The following is a 14,068-nucleotide window of genomic DNA, read 5'->3' as shown; positions in this document are numbered from 1 at the left end:
GGTTAGGTCCGGCAGTGATTCATACAGATTCCCATGCCTGTGTATAAGGGATGACTATACAGTAATGTCCACTTCTAATGCAGACTCTTTTATTGCAAAAAAGTTTTGACCCAAAACAAATGTGGCTTTATAGCAGTAATTCTGCTGCAGAAAATGTCTCATGTCCTACACACATCTATCTGCATACAGTATTGCAGCTGGCATGTAAGCATTTTTTGATGTGTACACAGGACAGGACATGTGTGCAGTATAGTGGTCCCATGACTGACAATTTCAACTTATTAAATTTTAAAACCCTTGATACAAACTGTTATGTACATCAGATTTACATGTCTGATAAAGAGCAGCATGTGTACGTGAGTGTGTGTGTATGTATCATGTCCGGCACAATATGGTAAGCCGGCCCTGTGCCGCTGCCACCGTGTAAGGGGCACCACTAATGTGGGGATTGTGTATAAAGGGCACTACTGTGTGCTGTAACATGAAGAAACGAAACTACTGTATGGTGTAATGTGAATCGGGCACTGTGCAGTGTAATATGTAGAAGATTTTTTTTAAGCGAGCGCTGTCCATTATTAAAGAATGGGAGGGAGGGCGCAAATTTATGGTTTGCATGGGGGCGTCTAACACCCTAGCACCGGCCCTGACTGGACTGTAGTATGATCCTTCTTTATCGTCCTCGCAGACACCGGCGCCGCTGTGGAGGAGCTACTGTGGTCTCGCGAGATGATGACATCATCATCATCTCGAGAGTCTCTCTCTTGGACTGGGAGGAGAGAGTGGAAGCAGCACTGGAATCTACCTGGGTGCATTGAGACTAATGATGGCCTCCCCGTGTATGTGTGACCAGGGCCTTGGTAAGGTAAGCTGCAGCTCTCCCCACAGTGCGTCACCTTCACCAGTCTGCCACAGAAGAGATGATCTAGAAGTAGATAAGTTCGGCACTCCATGGTTCTGATGAAAATGCTTTGAAGTAGCATTGAAACGTTAACCCTGTCAGCTGTGTCTGTGTATTTCTCTCTGCTGGAGTGCCGCACTTATCTACATATATATATATATATATATATATATATATATATAGATCAATATCGGGTGGCACTAAATGAATAGTCCAGAACAACACAGGTCACTCCAGGGCTTGCAAAAAAATTTCCTTTATGTATAATCAGTGTTTCGGGACTGCGCAGTCCCATCATCCTACATCTTTAAAATTAGGACTCCCTTTCTCTCAATTTCTCAGAATTTGGAGAATTTGTAGTGATAGAAATGACGCTATACTACATATTGACAATATGGCACGGAAATTCTTAAAACGTGGATACCACTACAAAACATTGAAAAGAGCAAAGGATAAAGTTCTGGCTACTTCTAGAACACAGGCATTGACTCCGCGAGGAGCGAGGGATCAGTCCAATAAAGTAGTTTGGACCCAACAATTCACTACAGCCAGTAGACAGTTCATTCGTTCAGCTAATGAGATCTGGCCTATAGTTACCAATGATCCTAAATTACCTGCCCTCAAAGGCGCTTCCATTTTAACCTCCTATAAGAGAGGAAGGAATATCAAGGACATTGTGGTACATAATGATGTAAGTCAGTTAACTAAGACACCTACTTCTCATTTTTTGACTCGTCCGGCTGGTAACTACAAATGCATCGGCTGTACTACATGCAGTTTTTTAGAAACCGGCAACGCATTCTTTCACCCCAGATCGGGTAAAAAGTTTCTCATTAAATATCCTTTGACATGCTCTAGCAAATTTGTGGTATACATTGTTAGGTGCCCATGTGGTATGCTATATGTGGGCAAAACGTCTCGTCAATTCAAAGAGAGGATGGCATTACACCGCTCTAACATCAGAGCGGCTATTGGAGGAAGAGGATTGGACCAGCCTGTGGCCAAACACTTTAAGGACTTGCATCACAATGTTTCTTCTATCAAATACAAAATGATAGATTGGGTGCCTCCCAACCGGAGAGGTGTAGATAGGGACTATATTTTGCTCCAAAAAGAATCCTATAGGATCCACACTTTGCAGACTGTGCATCCACTGGGACTAAATGAAATGCTATCTTTGAATTGTTTTCTGTAATTGATTTTGCTTTTCAGCTTTGTGCATTTTATCTATGTGGACGCTATATGGTATCCTGGGTACACTGACAGACAGTCTTTTACTTGCATCTAGATATTATTGTATGTTTTCATATCATAGCTTACGTTTATGCATTTGGCCAGGTACGTGGAACCTCTTACAGAACTGTCCATGATGATGCGTATATTATACTAGGATGATGCCGCACTATGTCATTTTTGTCATTTTTTCCATATGCCATGACATAGTATTCAGTCTGCCCACTAGGATTTTGTGATTATTTTACATCTCAACGCGGTTACAGTTTATTATGTAGTTGTTTGGAGTGTGCGCTGGGCCTCAATAGTGGCATTATGTTTCTGAGTTGTCATGGTGATTGTACACACAAGTATCCATGCCTCCTTTTCCTGTGAGTCACCGACCGCCGGCGCCATGCGCGCCTATGACGTCATCGGGACTCGAGCAGGTTGGCGTGACACGAGCACCAGGGTGATTATGGTATGTATATATGTTTGTTTGTTCACAGTATATCTCTTGATTGTGTCTTGATAAAAGAGCTGAAATGCACTGAAACGTTGACCTTACATTAGACAGCGTCTTTTGATTTTGTCATTTCTGTCCCGGAGTTCCGTCCACTGCCGACATATATATGCGAGCTTGCCTCTGGAGGGGAACCTGGGCCCGTTGTTACAGTTATTGTCCTAGAGTGCCGGTCGTTCCATCTCTCTCTCTCTCTCTATATATATATATATATATATATATATATATATATATAGATCAATATTGGGTGGCACTAAATGAATAGTCCAGAACAACACAGGTCACTCCAGGGCTTGCAAAAAAATTTCCTTTATGTATAATCAGTGTTTCGGGACTGCGCAGTCCCTTTGTCAAGATTCTGGGCTGTGACGTCATCCGGAGTGCGACCTCGGAAGAGCGTGGACGCCACTCTTACCTCCGGAGGAAGCTTTGATCACTGGATTGGGGCATAAGGTAAGCTCATTTAGTATTGCATTTTATACTGTTTGAATCTTGACAAAGGGACTCTGCACAGTCCCGAAACGTTGATTATATATAAAGGAAGTTTTTTTGCAAGCCCTGGAGTGACCTGTGTGGTTCTGGACTATTCATTTAGTGCCACCCGATTTTGATCTGCATTAATTCAACAGGAGCACCCGGGCAGCTGTCCATTTTCACATAGGAGTGCCGGACCATTGGACGCATATATCTATCTATATATATATATATATATATATATAGGCATATATATAATAAACAGTTGTCGATCCTCGGACAAAGGTATCCACTTGAGTCTCATATATATATAGTGCTATATATATAGTGCTATATATATTTATATATATAGTGCTAGATATATATATTATATATATATATATATATATATATATATATATATTAGGGGTGTGCACCGGCCACTTTTCGTGTTTTGTGTTTTGGTTTTGGATCTGGATCTTTCTTCGTGTTTTGGATCTGGATTGGTTTTGCCAAAACCACCCTTCCGTGTTTTGGGTTCTGGGTTTTGTGTTTTGGATCTGTATTTTTTTGAAAAAAAGCATAAAAACAGCTAAAATCACAGAATTTGTAGGTTTTTCTGCTCCTATGCTATTATTAACCTCAATAACCTTAATTTCCACTCATTTCCAGTCTATTCTGAATACCTCACACCTCACAATAGTGTTTTTATGTCCAAAAGGTTGCACCGAGGTAGCTGGATGACTATGCTAAGCGACACGAGTGGGCGGCACAAACACGTGACCCATCTAGGCGTGAAACTGCAGTGGCAGACAGGATGGCATTGAAAAACTAGGCCCCAAACTGTACATAATGCAAAGAAAAAAAAGAGGTGCAAGATGGAATTGTCCTTGGGCCCTCCCACCCACCCTTATGTTGTATAAACAGGACATGCACACTTTAACAAACCAATCATTTCAGCGCCAGGGTCTGCCACACAACTGTGGCTGAAATGATTGGTTCGTTTGGGCCCCCACAAAACAAGCTGGCAATTAATCTGTCCCTGCACAAACTGGCTCTACGGAGGCAAGAAGTCGTCCTCATCCTCCTCATCCACAGATTCCTCACCCTCTTCAGTGTTATGTACATCCTCATCCTCACAGAGTATTAATTCGTCCCTGCTGGAACCACAGGTCCCTCTGTACGTTCTGGAGGCTGGTCTCCCTGGAAGAGTTGATCATTCATTTTATGAACATCATCTTCTCCACATTTTGTGGAAGCAACCTCCTACGCCTTTCGCTAACAAGGTTCCCGGCTGCACTAAACACTCTTTCGGAGTACACACTGGAGGGGGGGCAACTCAGGTAAAATAGAGCCAGTTTGTACAGGGACCTCCAAATTGCTTCTTTTTCCTGCCAGTACAGGTACGGACTGTCTGACATGCCTACTTGGATGCTGTCACCGATGTAATCCTTTAACAGACAGACGCACGCTTGTCCCTGCTGCTTTGAGGATTCAAGTGCGGCTACAGCCCACACAATTCACAAAGACAGAAAAAAAAAAAGAATATTTTTATTGTTTGTGGAGCACACTTTGAGGGTTACACCACCCTCTAACAGACAGACGCACGCTTGTCGCTGCTGCTTTGAGGATGCAAGTGCGGCTACAGCCCACACAATTCACAAAGACAGAAAAAAGAAGAATATTTTTATTCTTTGTGTAGCACACTTTGAGGGTGTCACCACCCTTTAACAGACAGACGCACGCTTGTCGCTGCTGCTTTAAGGATGCAGGTGCGGCTACAGCCCACACATTTCACAAAGACCGAAAAAAAAAGAACAATATTTTTATTGTTTGTGTAGCACACTTTGAGGGTGTCACCACCCTTTAACAGACAGACGCACGCTTGTCGCTGCTGCTTTGAGGATGCAAGTGCGGCTACATCGCACACAAGTCACAAACACATTAAAAAAATAGTTTTTTATTTTTTGGAGCACTTCGTGAGTTACACCACCCTTTAACAGACAGACGCACGCTTGTCGCTGCTGCTTTAAGGATGCAGGTGCGGCTACAGCCCACACAATTCACAAAGACAGAAAAAAGAAGAAGAATATTTTTATTGTTTGTGTAGCACACTTTGAGGGTGTCACCACCCTTTAACAGACAGACGCACGCTTGTCGCTGCTGCTTTGAGGATGCAAGTGTGGCTACATCGCACACAAGTCACAAACACATTAAAAAAAAATTTTTGATTTTTTTGGAGCACTTTGAGAGTTACACCACCCTTTAACAGACAGACGCACGCTTGTCGCTGCTGCTTTGAGGATGCAAGTGCGGCTACAGCCCACACAATTCACAAAGACAGAAAAAAAAGAACAATATTTTAATTGTTTGTGTAGCACACTTTGAGGGTGTCACCACCCTTTAACAGACAGACGCACGCTTGTCGCTGCTGCTTTAAGGATGCAGGTGCGGCTACAGCCCACACATTTCACAAAGACAGAAAAAAAAAGAACAATATTTTAATTGTTTGTGTAGCACACTTTGAGGGTGTCACCACCCTTTAACAGACAGACGCATGCTTGTCGCTGCTGCTTTGAGGATGCAGGTGGAATCTAGACGGGATTTGGAACCGAGGACACACTACCTCCATCAATTGTCTAAATCCCACTGCACTAATGTCGGATACCGGACGCACGTCTAACACCAACATAGCAGTCAAGGCCTCAGTTATACGTTTTGCTTCAGGATGACTGCTGTCGTACTTCATCCTCATCGCTAGGGACTGTTGGAGGGTCAATTGTTTAGTAAAAGTAGTGATGTTCCTACTTCCTCTCTGGGATGATGAACAACTCCCAGCAGCAGCAACAGCACTAGTAGGAAGTGGTTCTTGATCTTTCCCTATTTTATTTTTATCAGAGAAAGTTTGGTCCTCCATTTATGTTATATTGATATATATACGTGCGGCTAAAGCGCACACAAACACAGAAAATATTTTTTTATTTTTGCTGGTGAGTAGTGCACTTTGTGGGTTACACCACCCTTTAAGAAATGAGCCAGCCGGCTCTTTACTTATGGGACACAGGCGCACGCTTGGCGCTGCTCCTTTGTTGATGCACGTGCAGCCACAGTGCACACAAGTCACAAACACAGAAAATATATATTTTTTTGGTTTGGAGTGTACTTTGGGGGTTACAGAACCCTTTAACGGTCAAGCCAGCCGGCCCTTTACTTATGACACAGGCGCACGCTTGGCACTACTTTGTTGATGCACGTGCGGCTACTGCGCACACAATTCACAAACACAGAAAATAATTTTTTTTTTGGTTTGGACTGGAGTGTACTTTCGGGGGTTACAGCACCCTTTAACGGTCAAGCCAGCCGGCCCTTTACTTATGACACAGGCGCACACTTGGCACTACTTTGTTGATGCACGTGCGGCTACTGCGCACACAATTCACAAACACAGAAAATAATTTTTTTTTTGGTTTGGACTGGAGTGTACTTTCGGGGGTTACAGCACCCTTAACGGTCAAGCCAGCCGGCCCTTTACTTATGACACAGGCGCACGCTTGGCACTACTTTGTTGATGCACGTGCGGCTACTGCGCACACAATTCACAAACACAGAAAATAATTTTTTTGGTTTGGACTGGAGTGTACTTTCGGGGGTTACAGCACCCTTAACGGTCAAGCCAGCCGGCCCTTTACTTATGACACAGGCGCACGCTTGGCACTACTTTGTTGATGCACGTGCGGCTACTGCGCACACAATTCACAAACACAGAAAATAATTTTTTTTTGGTTTGGACTGGAGTGTACTTTCGGGGGTTACAGCACCCTTAACGGTCAAGCCAGCCGGCCCTTTACTTATGACACAGGCGCACGCTTGGCACTACTTTGTTGATGCACGTGCGGCTACTGCGCACACAATTCACAAACACAGAAAATAATTTTTTTTTTGGTTTGGACTGGAGTGTACTTTCGGGGGTTACAGCACCCTTAACGGTCAAGCCAGCCGGCCCTTTACTTATGACACAGGCGCACACTTGGCACTACTTTGTTGATGCACGTGCGGCTACTGCGCACACAATTCACAAACACAGAAAATAATTTTTTTTTTGGTTTGGACTGGAGTGTACTTTCGGGGGTTACAGCACCCTTAACGGTCAAGCCAGCCGGCCCTTTACTTATGACACAGGCGCACGCTTGGCACTACTTTGTTGATGCACGTGCGGCTACTGCGCACACAATTCACAAACACAGAAAATAATTTTTTTTTGGTTTGGACTGGAGTGTACTTTCGGGGGTTACAGCACCCTTTAACGGTCAAGCCAGCCGGCCCTTTACTTATGACACAGGCGCACGCTTGGCACTACTTTGTTGATGCACGTGCGGCTACTGCGCACACAATTCACAAACACAGAAAATATATTATATTTTTAGCACTTGGGGGGAGCACCCCTGATGGACAGAGCACCCCCTGGACAACACTACAGCACCTCTTTAGGACTGGGACACTGCACAGGACTTTGGAGTGGACACAGCCCCTATGGAGAACTGACTGCACAACACAGTCCAGCCAGCCCCTATGGACTTTGAAGTAGTGGACACAGCCCCTATTAACAACAGCAGCACAGCACAACACAGCCAGCCCCTATGGACTTTGAAGTAGTGGACAACAGCAGCACTACACTACACTACACTACACAGCCCTAACTCCCACCCTCCCTCTTCACTGTCCACAGCCGAGTGAGAAAATGGCGCCGACGTGGGTACCTTATATAGGATCCAAAACCCGCGAGACTCGGAAGGCGGGAAGATGACGTTTTGCCTCGATTTCAGAATCCGAGTCAGGCGGGAAAAGTCGAGCCTGACTCGGATCGGGGGGGCTCGGGGGGGTTCGGATTTCAGAAATCCGAACCCGCTCACCCCTAATATATATACACTGTATATATACATACAGTGCTGGGGCCACTTGCTTGCGTTTGCCCCCCAGGCTGAAAGTTGCCAGCCAGCCCCTGGTGGAGTACTATTTAGTGGTTGCCAGGTATAGCTTTATTCAATTGTTTGAAAGATAAAAGAGCAAAGTCTATTTCTCAGATAAAGACTTCTCTGCTTAACTCTTACCACAAATACAAATATTATTGAAATCCTGCCTCATTAATAGAGTGACAAGTTGGCCAAAGAACTACCAGAAGATCTTTCATGTTTTATGAATGTCCAAAGTCAACATATCAATTCCAGTCTTGCCGTCTGCGTGACAGGCACAACCAGCATGATGGCTGAGGAGTTTGTACAAAATGGAATCCTTGTGTATGATGTCGATATGGGATGCAGTCAGGAAGCCGATGGTCGAAATGCCAGCCACCGGCTTCCCGACTGTCTAATCCCGGCAGGGGTTTAATGAAAATGTCGGGATCCCGACGCCTGTCATTTTACCTACACCAGGAGCCCGACGCCCGGCATACTGATCGAAGGTAAGCTGGGCGCGGACAGTCTTGGGAATGGGGGGGGCGAGGGTTAGGTTAGGGGCTCCCTGGGGGGATTTAGTGTTAGGCACCCCCCAGGAGGGTTAGAGCTAAGCACCCCTGGGGTGAGGATAGGGTTAGGCACCCCTCAAAGGAGGGTTTGGTTTAGGTGGGGAAGGGGTGGTTAAGTTTAGGCACTAGGGAGCGAGGTTAGGGTTAGGCCCCCCTAAAGGAGGTTTAGGGGAGGGATTAGGTTAGTTACTACTTACCTTTAGTGCAGTCGGGATCTTCACTGGTGCTGGGCTGGCAGCGTCGAGATTTGAACCGCCGGACATAGATGCGGCGGTATTTCATACCGATCCCATCGATACATTCATAGGAAAATCTCAGAAGGTGGATGCACAGCTGCAAACTTAATTTTGGTCATGATTATCAAGTTAGCACATAGGAAATAAAGATATACATGTCAATAACAATTTTGCTATTTAGAACCAAAACAAATGGAAATACAGCTCCAGTTGTTTGTAATGGCACTAGGCAATAATGTTTACCCGGAGTATTTCAATTTAAAATCCAAACTACAGCAGCCAAGCATCTTTTCTTATTCTTATGTATGTCTGCATGTATGTGTTTATTTACTTTTGCACCTTCTAACTACATGTATATTTGCTGGAGATTTTTTACTTATGGCTTCCCGATTACTGGATGGCTTTAAGATTGGTTCTAGCGTGCAAAAGCGTGAACAGTCACATAATGTCTTGTTTATTGAATGTAATTCATAAGTAGAGATGTGCTGGTGTGGATTTATGAAATCCAAACACACCCAATTTAGGGGTTTCGAGTAGTACCGGGTCAAGGTTTGGATTCACTTTTGTGACCCAGTTCAAACCAAGTCCTGGTTCGGATCTGTTGCCTGTTTGGAACTCAGAGTTATCCAAACTAGGTTTTGGATATGGAAAGAATAGCTTTTTTGTATAGACTTTTATTGATTTTTATCTGAATCCAAAACCAAAAACACAAATATGAATCCAAAACCATAACCAATACACTGGGGTCCGCACACATCTCTATTTAGAAGTAGTCAAAATAATAGTTAATGTGTAATACACAGGTGATAGGGTAATAAACTGGGTGCTGGCAACAGAAACTTGCTTGAAGAATCTTGATGTTCTCTGAATTTCTCTTGATCCGAAGTTCCTGACACACCCAAGGCACAGAGGCAAAGATCTCACCAACAATGTACAGACAGTAAGGCCTCACAGAAACTGGGGACACTATCAAATATTAAATTATGTTTCTTTATTAATAAATTCCTGGCCATTATTTGTCTGCTAATAGAAACCTAAAAAAAGTTCTGCCAGGTTTTCTTTCAATAAATGTATACAAAGGTGTAGCACAGCCACAAGACCAATATTGAAGGAATGTAAACATGTAAGAACCCTAACTTAAGACTATGTTCAATAAATATATATATTAAAAATAAAACAAATTAGATGCCCAAGAATTCAATAAATATGTAAATGATGCTACAGCTATTTAGTATTCAGATCCATAAATACCTGTAACTATAATGTTAGTATCAACATCATAAATAAAATATATTTATTTTCAAGAATCTCATTAGTAAACCAATACACCTGTATATTTGCGAGTGTAATCAGTTCGGTGCCGGACTTGGGGTGGTGCACATATTGGCCCTCATTCAGAGGCGCTCGCAAGAAGCGAGCGCTCGTTCTGAATGAGGGCAGCCACTTCTATTTTTAAGTGCGGCCTCCTGGTCGCTAGCTAAGCTGTGGGTTACCACCCACATCTTTAGCGACCGACCAGGTTGATGGTCACAATGGTCAAGACCATCGCGACCATCGGGGCTTGCGACGAGACCCTAAGGTTAGATCTCGGCAACCGCAAGCCCCAGGGAGCAGGAAGCTTCCCACTGACATCACTGCTGATGTCAGTGCAGCCACCCACAAAATGGCAGGCATTCCTTAAGGAACGCCTCCGTTTGTGAAACCACCCCCCCACCCCGCCTAAAAAACGGGCCGAGCTGTCGATCAACATCGACAGCCGGCCCTTTTGTAGTGAGCTCTGGAGCGAGAGAATTTCTCTCTCGCTCCGGGGCTTGGCACGCGCAGTGCGGCCGCTGCGCGTGCGCAGGACCTAAACATCAACCCGGTTGCGAGCGCTCAGCGCTTGCGACTGGGTCTGAATGAGGGCCATTGTCTTCTTTATGCTGCGGCTGGTCATCAGATTCTGTTTGCAAAACTTTTTCCAGTAGGGTAAACAGCCCCTCATGTAAACCGGGCATCCTAGTCTGTAGGTAAGTATTAGGCCTGATTACTGCTGATTTACATCCAGTGAATATGTTACTGCTCAGCTCTGTGAGTCTCAGCTACTCTGGTCAATGGGCTTGTCTGTTCTCTGCTCTTTATATTTACTTCTGCTGCTGTCTCTTACTGCATGTAACACGTTCTCTCTGTGTCTCACCTGCCTGACACCGGCGCGCGCACACACACACACACACACAGCCTCACCACACCTCTCCTGCACCAACTGCCACTTGCTTCCAACGGTCACTTCTCATAGCAACCGACACAGTACATGTGATGTCCTCCTGACATCTTGAGCAGCTGCAGAGGCTGCTGGGAACTGTAGGCAGTGGTCTGTCTGTGTAAGGAAGCAGCTAGATCCCCTTCTGTGTAGATTGACCATGACGTCATCAGCCAGTGTCCAACGTCATTCCCTACCATCCAAGTGGGCTAAGAGGGGGAATATAATCGTGGTGAGAGTAGCGAGGCACCGTGCCCGAAGCGTGGCAAGCGAAGCGAGCCCGAAAGGGGTTAACTTTCTTTTTTTGGTGGAAAGTGGCCAGGAAACTACACTTCCGCCCTCAGTGCACGTCACTTCGAGGTACAGAATCTGAGGTGGAAATAGTCTCTACAGCCTGTATAATGACATGTGCATAAACATTAGCAAGATACTCCTTGTCATAAATAATCCCTTGCATAGCGGGATTACAAATGTATATCACAATTAATACTATGGGCCGTATTCAATTAGTGGTGAAAACAGACGTTTTTTTTTCACCATAGGTGAAAATGGCCAATTTCCTTAAAAAAACGGCGATATTTTCGCCAAAAAACAGGCGAAAACGCAATTGGCAAAAGAAAACTGGGGATAAGTTTTCTCCATCCCAGACCAGGCAAAAAAAAATAAAATGCAAAATCCCTATTTTTTGCTAAAAATGTGGGGATTTATTTCAGAACCCTTTGGACACCCACCCCCCTAGTGATAAATTACACCCAAAAAAATTCATGTTTCGCACTTTGGCGTAAAAACGACCACACAATTTTGGGTGAAAAAATGTAACTGAAAACGATGAAAATTATAGGAAGCAATTTTTTTCCAGGAAATTATTGTTCCATGTGCATTGGGGGTACGTTAAAATTGGTGCAAGTATATTTTCGTGTCACACAAACGCAATTTTAAAAATGATAAAAAACTGCCTGCTGCGACCGCGAGAAATGTTTAAAATACTTCACTCATTCATACCGTCCCCAGAAAATCAGACCCAATACCCAATACATTAAAACCATTTTCAAAATTTGCACGGCCATTTGTTCACCAACGTGCACAACTTACGTAATATTTGGGGTCATTTATCTTTAGTGGGGGGGGGATGTCCAAAGGGTTCTGAAAGAAATCCCCACATTTTTAGCCAAAAACAGGGATTTTTTATTTTTTTTTGACTGGTCTGGAATGGAGAAAACTTTTCTCAAGTTTCTTTTCGTCAATTGCGTTTTTGCCTGTTTTTTGGCAAAAATATCACCTTTTTTTGAAGAACGGCTTTTTTCATCCATGGCGTAAAAAACTGCCATTTTCGCCGCTAATTGAATACGGCCCTATATCTTTTTGTCTTCTGGTATGCTTGGTAAATAATGTATGTATAACATTAAGCTATTACAAATAGCTTAAAAACTAGCTAGTAATGTATGTTACAAATCAACACATACAAATTATGTTTTAATATTTTTAGATTTTCCTCTTTGACTTTCTGTCATGTCACTTCAAAGTTTGTGTAGTAGATTTTGGAAATAGAAAGGTTGACAGCTCATTTCTGATATTGATATTTTTTTGTATGGAAAATGTACAGTGACCATAATAGAATTACTTTATTGACATGTCTGAAAGAGTCTAACTGTTTTAGAAATAAAATGTGCCGAAAAAACGTTTGACTTTGAAGGCATATGCAATAATATAATCTAAAATGCTTTTACTTTTTTCATGTCACTCATTTTTTTACTTTTCATATATCTATAGATGAATGGACATGAATAATACGTGCTTGATCAAACTAAATTTTTATTCATACTGTTCATATACACTTGAGAATTGTGTTGGGGTACAGATTAAGGTGCAGGTTCACTTCAATGGTACCCTAATGGCATTTTTTTAAACACAGTGCCTGAGCAACAACACACTTATTTTCTATGATATATTTATTTGATTTTCCCATACAAAATATACCCAAAATATGTCAAAAATGTGTCTACCAATTAATACAAAAAATTAGTCATAAGAATCACTATCAAATGACATTTAGAGTTCCTTGGACCAGTCAAATGTATTAATAAACCAATTAGAATCTGATTGCTTGCTATGGGCAATGACTCCACTTCTTAAAACCTGCACTTTAGTAAATATACACGATAATCTGAAATAACCAATTTAACTGGCAGCATTTGGATATCATAGGAAAGTTTGGAGAAAACGATGGTCTATGAGGTGCATACACACATAAAGATTTTCTGTCCAACCATCCAACTAGTTGATTGGTTGGAATGAAAATCTGGTAAGGTATGACAGCAAATGATAATCAGCAATCTGCTCCCAAACGCCGGATAATGGACAAAAACTATTGTTTGAACAAATTGTTTAGATCAAACATTTAACAAACTTGTCTGAACGACCATTTTCATCTGTTTTCTGGCATTTAGGACAAATTGCTGATCATCAGTTACTCCCATACATTACAGATTTTCATTCCAACCAAGCAACTAGTTGGATAGAAAATCTTTAGGTGTGTACCCAGAGAGGGCCAGCGCTAGACTTTGCTGCGCCCAACGCCATCCTGTGTTGCCGCCCCTTCCCTCCTCTGCTCCCTCCCCCTGAGCTTACATATTCACTATAGCGCCGGGAGGGTAGGCGTTTCTTGCGCCCGCCAGATACAGTGGCGCTCCGGGCGATTGCCCGGCTTGCCCATGCCTAGAGCCGCTCCTGTACCCAGCTTTATTCTCCGCTGCCCTGCCCAATTAAGATAGTGGAAGAAGCATCCAATACCATTCCTCATCTGTGTACTAACACATTCTACTCCCTCACCCAGTATTTCGGTGGTGGAAGCATGTCAAAGAGGGTAATACACGAGTGACTGACCATCCTCCACCGTGGTTACAGATGTCAACGTTACTAAAGCTGTGTAGATATTGCAAAATAACAGAAGGTTAACTCTACTCAAACTTACGGCTTCACTTGGTAT

The sequence above is a fragment of the Taudactylus pleione genome, unplaced genomic scaffold, assembly GCF_031769625.1.
Source record: "Taudactylus pleione unplaced genomic scaffold, aTauple2 ptg000017l, whole genome shotgun sequence".
In the NCBI taxonomy this organism is placed as follows: Eukaryota; Metazoa; Chordata; class Amphibia; order Anura; family Myobatrachidae; genus Taudactylus; species Taudactylus pleione.
Note: the sequence above shows the minus strand (reverse complement) of the source record.